The following is an 8,914-nucleotide window of genomic DNA, read 5'->3' on the forward strand; positions in this document are numbered from 1 at the left end:
TGCTTCAACCATAATTTTACTGTATCTGTAAAGCAAGCACGAGGTCGACATGCCTGCTTCAGCTGCTTCAACTGTAATTTTACTATATCACCCTAATTAATTATTATAAGTCATTTATGTATTAGAAAATTAATAATGTTTAATTAAAAAAATTAAAATAAATATTTATGACATGTCTGCTTCAGCTGCTTCAATCGTAATTTTATTATATAATTTCTAATTAATTATTATATCTCTAACCAAATATTATAAGTTATTTACATATTAACAAATTAATAATATTTAATTATAAAAATGTAAAATAGACAGTTATGACTGTTTCAATCGTAATTTTACCATACCACTGTTAATTATTTATTATACAAGTATTTTTTATAGTAATTTTGTTATGTCACTTCTTATTAGTTATTACAAGTCACATAAGACATGTGTGCTTCATTGCTTTCATCGTGGTTTTACTATATCACCCATAATTAATTATTATGATTGTTTAAGCATTAAAAAATTGATAATATTTCATAAAAAGGTAAAAAAAACATAAAATGATATATTGACATATAAAATTTCATGGACTATCAAAATTATATTAGTGCACATAAATTGAAATATTACATAGCAAGACATAAAAATTACATATATTATTTGAAAATAAAATAAAAAATATTATAAATCACAATAATTAAAAATTTAATATAAAAGTATATATGTAAGAAAATTGATTTACTATCGAAATTTTATCTGTAACACATAAATTGAGACAGGAAGAATATTCATATATTATTAAAAAATAATCTAAAAGACATTGTAAATTACATAATTAACAACTTAAGAAATTTAAAAAATATTAAATATTTAGCTGACTCTCAATATTATACCAACATCATTTAAATTGAAATAAATTTTTTTTTATAAATTACAATAATTAAAAACATATATTAGGCCGTGATGGCACAGCCATCGATATCTAGCAAGAGGCAGTTGGACTCAAGCAAGTACCTTCCCGTCGACATGCCTGCTTCACCGGGGAGGGACATTTTTTCATTTCCTTGTCTAAGTTGCATCAATTTCTAGCCATGACACGATGATTGCAGTCATATGTCCACAAATTTTATCGAATCATTCTCTTGCTTTTGTCAATTTCATCCATGGTCATGTATCAGTTAATTGATGGTTTAGGTGACTAAAATTTTCATTATCGCCTCATATGTCCACAAATTTTATCGAATCATTCTCTTGCTTTTGTCAATTTCATCCATGGTCATGTATCAGTTAATTGATGGTTTAGGTGACTAAAATTTTCATTATCGCCACGCTTCTGTGCATTTTGCCGTGGTTAGTTTTCAATTTGTGCTTTACTATTTCAATTTGGTTGATGGATTTTGCATTTATTTTGCATCTTCAGTTATGTTCTGCTGACTGCTGTAGCTTATCTAACTGATTTGGTTGATGGATTTTGCGTTTATTTTGCTTCTTCAGCTGTATTTGACTGGCTTAGCTCATAAACTTCGTCTGAAATAACTTTAACGGTGATAAGTTTGGTTGATTTTCATTTGGCCACCAATTTAATTCTATATATTTAGATTTTGGGGGTTAAAAGGTGAATGGGAGGAATGAGTTGAGATTGCAGGTCAACTGTTTGTTGGAAGTACTAGCCAAGCCTGAGTTGGTTAATAAGAAAATCAAATGAATTTCATAGTCAGAAGTTAATCTTATGATCTACTTCTTGTGTGTGATTGTGTATCGTTTATCATCATTAAAAAGGGAGAAAATGTAGAATTTAGAAGCTATGACTTCTAGAAAATTGACAGTTACACAAGTTCGTTTAACTTGATTAAGCAATTAAACTCTAGAAAGTATGTGATTTTCGTGGGCTGGGGGGGGGGGGGGGGGGGTGTTCTGGATAAAAGCTGCAGTCAACTTTGCCTAATGTTTGCCGGACCCCAAGTGTGCCGTTGGTGCACTATATAAATTCTAATCAACGCATCACAGAGAAAACTCCATGTAGAAGATTTGGAATTTCAACAAATTGCCCTTGGCCAACGTTGAACATGAAAGATGATTTTTTAGGTTCGTCTCTTCCTCCATAGAAACCTATATGTAAAATAAAAATAGTCTTTGGACACACTATTCATAGCAATAACATCTGGTTTAAAACAGCGATGAGTGTTTTGACCCACGGATATAATTACTATTAACCTACATTTTTCTATTCTTCAGCTTATGGTTAAAAGAATATCACCAGTTTGTAAATTGGACTGCTCTAGACATTCTCAAATAAGAAGATGAATATAATAGAATAATAATTACTGACTATTATGTTAAAAGAAGGTGTGACGAGATTGTCACTTGGGTTGTTGCCAGCGACCAATTAGTGGCACAACGCCAACAAGTCTGTTTAATGGGAAAATGGCATTTTCTACTGCCTTCTTGCTTCTTGACGCCATATTTTGTAGTGTTTAAGCATTGCATGATGTGAAAATTTGAGTCACTACATGCAAGTTTCCAACTTTGATTCTCTCCGCCATCAGTCTTGTAGATTGAATTTTGCAAGGACAAAGGAATACGTTGTACTCCAGTTACAGAAGCGTCATCACTTGCCACCACTCTAGAGCAGAAGATGAAGGAGTGGAATAGTGATTTGCTTGTTACTGAGGTTTCTGTTCCTATTCCTACAAGTTCTTCTGAATTTATATTAGGTCCATGCTTTAGGAATGGGTCTCTTTCGGAGCTTCTGCCATTTATCCCTTAGAGAAAAAGAAAAACTCTTTTTACACTCTCTAGATTCTGAGTGGAACAAAGGTAGAACTTGGAAGTCATGGCCAAATCCAAGTAAACTGTGGATTAATTGGGTTGATCGACTGGAGAAGGTAACAAAAGAATGGAGCCAATTAGCCGTTGCTCTTGCCGACGGCGGGAAGCTTGCTTTGGCTCCTTTTGTGTTGTCTCATTTGTATCGAGGCTGTCGAGATTTAGTTATAAAAAGGTTTGGTCGTGCAGGGGGTTATTTCTAGATCCTACAACTGTGGGACTTATGATTCAAAAAATTGTCCAACTTACGGTGTTCTGCTTGCTCAACGCAAGTTAAAGCACAAGAGCTTCCAGGAATGTTTCAAATTCTTTTATTCATGCTCCTCTAGAACTCCAAACCAGTTCACTCCATTTTCTTCTCGAACCCATGGTCCTGAGTTGCTGAGATTGTCGTTGCGTCATCATTGCCGAACATCTAATAGGCAAGAGCTAAGCGACATCTGGTCCAGTTACCTTACTGCTCGAGATCTCTATTATAGCCTTTCTGTGGACAAATCAATTACATATAAAGCTTCTGTTTTGCAACAAATTCTTTAACTGAGTACTCCATTGTTGTCGTCAATGGGTATCTCCAGTTTATAAATGTTAAATACGTATTTATTTATTCTTTTCTTCCTGCTTCAAAAATGGTGCTTTCTTGGTACACATTCTTTAAAAATATGTTGTATAGAAAGTCTCACACTCCACTGCATTTTTTTGAAAAAATGTTATAGGTATATCACATCTCCAAGAGCACTCATCATGGCAGGACCATTTGCTTGTTGACTTGTGTTGGGTTTGGCTGCAACCTCTTCCTACTTTATTGCATTACAGGCTCACTAACACGATTATATGGAGAATTCACAATCAATAAAATAATTGGAGCAAAACACCAGTTTTTGAAAATAATGTTGAATTCTCTTTTCCGTTGGTCTGATACTTGAAACATTCACACCTTTTTAAATGATTCATGAGGTACTTGGTCCATGGTCTCTGGGACTTGATATGGCTATTGACAGTAATAATATGCTGTCTCTTAAGTTGCTTCCATTGTTTCTTTGGCTCTAACTGAGACGAACCAAAAAATATGAAATAAATAACACTGTAAATTGACAAATCATTGGGCCCGTGCACAGCACAAGCTGCATCCTACTAGTTACTACTCCCTCAGTTTAAAAAAATAATAACCTACTTACTTTTTTAGTCTGTTTCAAAAGGAATGACCTCTTTTTCTTTTTGACAATATTTTAATTTCAACTTTTCACATGACAAGCTTAGGACCACAAGATTAAAGGACATTTTGGTACATTTGACACAATTTTAATTTAACTTTGAGCTACGTCAAAGTAGTCATTCTTTTTTAAACGGAGGGAGTGTATATAAGTGTGAGTAGCAGCTGCCGGAAGCAGGCCGCTGTCGATTGTCATGTCTGCTTCTAGCTGCCTGCTTGCTCCGTGATTTTACTATATTACCCCTAATTAATTATTTTATGATATTTGTGTGTTAAAAAGTTAATAAATTTTAATTTTTAAAAAAGTAAAATAGATATTGATGATATATCTGCTTCAGATGTTTCAATTGTAATTTTACTATATCAGCCTTAAGTAATTATTATAAGTCATCTAAGTATTAAAAAATTATTAATAATATTTAATACAAAAGGTAATAAACATAAAATGATAACTTAACTCTTGATGTTTTAAATTAATTTAACATCTTATATGAGGTTCACTTAAAAAAATTTTACAAGTATTTTTATAGCAATTTTGTTATATCACTTCTAATTAGTTATTATGAGTCATTCAAGACATGTTGATTTTGCTACTTCAATCGTGATATTTGGTTGACTCTCAAAATTATATCAGTATCATTTAAATTAAAATAGAAAAAAATTATAAATTATAATTATTAAAAACTTAAATTACTTTTAAAATATTAATGACTATCAATATTACAAAAGTTTGAACAAGAAAAGTATTATAAATTAAGAAAAAAGGCATCGTTTTCACTCCAAACTATACCCGAAAAGTCGAAGCCACACCTAAATTATAGTAGTGACCTATTACTCCCCTAAACTATAAAAAAGTGAACCTATTTACACCCTCAGACTACCACCACTTGCATGTGGTGTAGTGTTTTACACGCGCTGCCACGTTAGCACCACGTCAGTAAAAAGTATCACTTTTTTATAGTTAAGGTGTGTAATAGGTCACTTATATAGTTTAGGTGTGGATTCGACTTTTTGACTATAGTTTGGGGTGGAAACGATGCTTTTTCCCTTAATGTTTTTAGCCGTTTACTTTTGTTATTTAATAGGCTGGACGCGTCTAAAATAAATGTAACACACGCGCCTTAGAATGAGGGTCGCGAGGAGGTAATAATATCACTTTTATATAGTTAAGGTGTGTAATAGGTCATTTATATAATTTAAGTATGACTTAAACTTTTCTTGTATAGTATAGGATGGAAATGATGTTTTTTTTCTAAATTATAATAGCAAACAACTTAAAATAATAAAGTATAACGTCGAAAAAGTATTATAGATTACAATAGCTAACAATTAATTTTTTTAAAAACATATTAAATGTTATGAAATATAAAGTAAAACAATATAAAGTAAAACAATACGAATAGAAAAAAAAGAGGAAACTTCTTTATTTCTTATAAGGAATTCTTGAGGAATTTTATTACAATGAACGGAAAACTCCTTTATTTACAGGGGAAAACTAACCTTGGGGTTTCTAACATTTTCATAAATAGATATTCACTATATATGATAAAGTAGACATTCACTATGTATGGTAAAGTAGACATTCACTATATATGGTAATATATTTATAACACTCTCCCTTGAATGTTTAATTTATAGATAATGTGCCTCGTTAAAACCTTACTGAAAAAAACTCAATAGAAAAAAAATCTAGTGAAGGAAAAAGAGTACACATATCTAACAATACGCATATAGGCTACCTTATTAAAAATCTTACAAGGAAAACCTAGTGGGACAAAACCTCATAAGAAAAAAAGAGTATAGCGCGTATTAACTCCCCCTAATGAGAACATCCTTAAACTTTTGCATTCCGATCTTGTGCACCATCTTCTTGAAAATTGCAATTAAAAGAGACTTGGTGAATAAAATAACCATATTGTCACTTGAACGAATCAGTTGCACGTTAATATTATAATTCTTTTGGAGCTCATATATGTAGAAAAGCTTTGATGAAGTGTGCTTTGTTATATCTCCTTTTATGAATCCTCCCTTAAGTTGTGCTATGTATGCTGCATTATCTTCGTATAAAATTATGGATATATTATCACATTTCATATCAAATTTTTCTCGAATAAGATGTATCATGGATCTCAACCATACTCATTCTCGGCTTGCTTCATGAATAACTATTATCTCAGCATGGTTCGATGAAGTGGCTAAATAGATTGCTTTGTATATTTTCAAGATATGACAGTATCCCTGCGTGTGAACATATAACTTATTTGAGATCGAGCTTTATACAGATTAGATAAGTACCCAACATCAGCATAACCAATTAGATTGGAACTATAATCTTTAGAATAAAATAAGCTCATATGTTTGATCACATTTCGATGTTTCCTAGTAGGAGCAGAACTATATATACCTCGCTAACAAATTGAGAAAAAAAAAAGGCTATGTCATTCCTTGTAGTATTTGCAAGATACATTAGTGCACCAATTGCACTAAGATACAGTACTTCATAACCAAGGAGTTTCTCATTCTTTTCTTGAGCTCGGAATGAATCCTTATCCAATTAGGCATGTTTCTCATTTAAGCAAATATTTTATTGCTTTTGAAAACTCTCTAAAAGTTTCAATAACTATCAAGTTATAAGCTTATACAATATAAGAATTATAAATAAGTTTTTTAGAAATTTTTATATGCTTCAAACATTTTGAATCCTTAAAAAGTTCTCATATAAATTTTGTCAAGTGACAATATCACCTGACATCTTCAAGTGTCTGGACTACAAATTAAATAAGTTTTATGCTTACCAAGATGCATCCTTTCATATTACTTGATAAATATTTTTATGTTAGCATGGTTAAATAAACATAAAATTCAGATCCTTGTAATCTTTCACAATATTGCGTTAATATTATATCAAAGTTATTAATGATATTTTATTTCGTATCGATTCACAGTGTGACATAACATTTTGAGATCTCATCGCTTCTTTATTTTCAGGTACCTGAACCTCTCATAGAGCACATTTCCTTCTTATTATGATTATTTTCTCCTTATCCTTTTCAAAGATTATTTCATTTGGAATCGTTTGATCACCACACTTCACACATGCATAGACTTTGTCCTTTATGAACATAAAATAGGAGCACTTGCTGCTTAAATATGAGATACGTTCGACATTTGACTTGAATTATCTTTTGAATGAGGATCTGATGATATTCTTAACATATTTCATAGCTGCTTATAATTTCCCCCTTATGTTAGGAAAACTAACATACATCCTTCATCTTCTTTGACAAATTCATCTTTGTGCATTATGGTAAATTCATTAATCATACACTACACATCAAAATTATTAGATAAAATAGTTGGTTCCTGACCTTGAACCAATTGAGAGGGAAGAAATAATTATAATTTATTGGTCTAATGCATACAAGTGCTATTGTATGCAACATATCATATTTCATACAAACACATGAAGTTTTGTTCTCATTAGTAATGGTTTAGCTATTTATCAAAGACATTCCATGCTAAACCACCATCATCAAGATGAATTGTCTTGATTACACAATCTGAAAGTTATGCTCTTAACTCAATTTTATTAAGCAATCAACTTTATGAATGTCAAACTGCAGGTTGACAAAAAACGTATCACATGACTAGTGAACGAGCTCATATTCACCTTTTATAATTTTTAGATTTTGAGGGATCAAATCTCAATATTAGTTGATCCAATCAACTTATCATGAGAACACGTAATATTAAAAGTAATTAAAAATTTTCTAATTCTTCAATATATGTTCAATACTCAGTATGTACATCTTTGGGATGTTGCAATCGTTCATGTCAATTTATAAACTTTATTCTAGCAAACTCCAAGTTTACCATGACATGTACCTTTTACTTTAATAAATTTCAGATTTACTATTACATGAATAAATTTTAAATTTACTACTTTAGAAGTAGATTTCAAAATAACTCTTCTCAGTTATTCAGCCTGAATTGTGATACCATCACAATCAAGTGCACGTTTGCATTAATAAGCTTCTCATTCCTCAGGAATCGAATATAATCGTGCCTAAACTTATCAAATTCTGATAGCTTATAACCTCTTTCATGATATTGCTACTCCAGGAGCACATCAAGCATACATATCTTTTAAAGTATATCATATATTGCTACCACACTCACTTCAAGAATGAAGCAAATTGACATCTTTCAGATTTATCATATATTGCTATTACATTCACTTCATGAAATAGAGCATATTCAATGGATAAGTTTCATGACTTTTTATGAAATACATATTACTTTCTTTTACCGTAGTCATCATAATATCATTAATATGGTGCATTGAGATTCAAATTCAATATCTTATCCATATAAAAACGTCTTAGGTTATAACTCAATGGGACTTCGAACCTAACATCTTATCATTATGATGCATTGGAACTTGTAACCCAATGCCCTACCCTCTTAATGAGATGAAACTTAATTCATCATCATATATTTTAACATAATTGTTCTTCATAAACAAATTGAAAACATAAGTGGTTTCAAATCAATTATTTTTTCTCAAATTCAATAATAATTATATCACTAGTAGCAAAAGACAAATAACATAAAAAATAATTAATTTTGAAATTATCTTTAGATTTATAATTTCACTTTGTTTGATAGAGTATCGTGCTGATAACATGTTATGAAATATAAAGTAAGATAATAAAAATAGAAAGAAAAGAGAAGACTTCTTTATTAGGATTTTTATTACAATGAAGAAAAACTCATTTAATTACAAGGAAAAATTAATCTTGGATTCTAAATTTTGAATAAATAGACATTCATTATGTATGATATAGTAATATTTATTATATATGCTAATATATTTATAACACTACAAATATAATT

General features: G+C 30.6%; 1 long non-coding RNA gene across 1 annotated transcript; it reads left to right on the plus strand.

Moving 5' to 3' along the window:
* Positions 1 to 939: 939 nt before the first annotated feature.
* LOC124888736 lies at positions 940 to 3,774 on the plus strand. The gene is made up of 2 exons (XR_007047539.1): positions 940 to 1,332; positions 3,522 to 3,774. It is a non-coding gene; the product is annotated as an uncharacterized LOC124888736 (long non-coding RNA).
* Positions 3,775 to 8,914: the final 5,140 nt, after the last annotated feature.

The sequence above is a fragment of the Capsicum annuum genome, chromosome 1, assembly GCF_002878395.1.
Source record: "Capsicum annuum cultivar UCD-10X-F1 chromosome 1, UCD10Xv1.1, whole genome shotgun sequence".
NCBI classification, from domain to species: domain Eukaryota; kingdom Viridiplantae; phylum Streptophyta; class Magnoliopsida; order Solanales; family Solanaceae; genus Capsicum; species Capsicum annuum.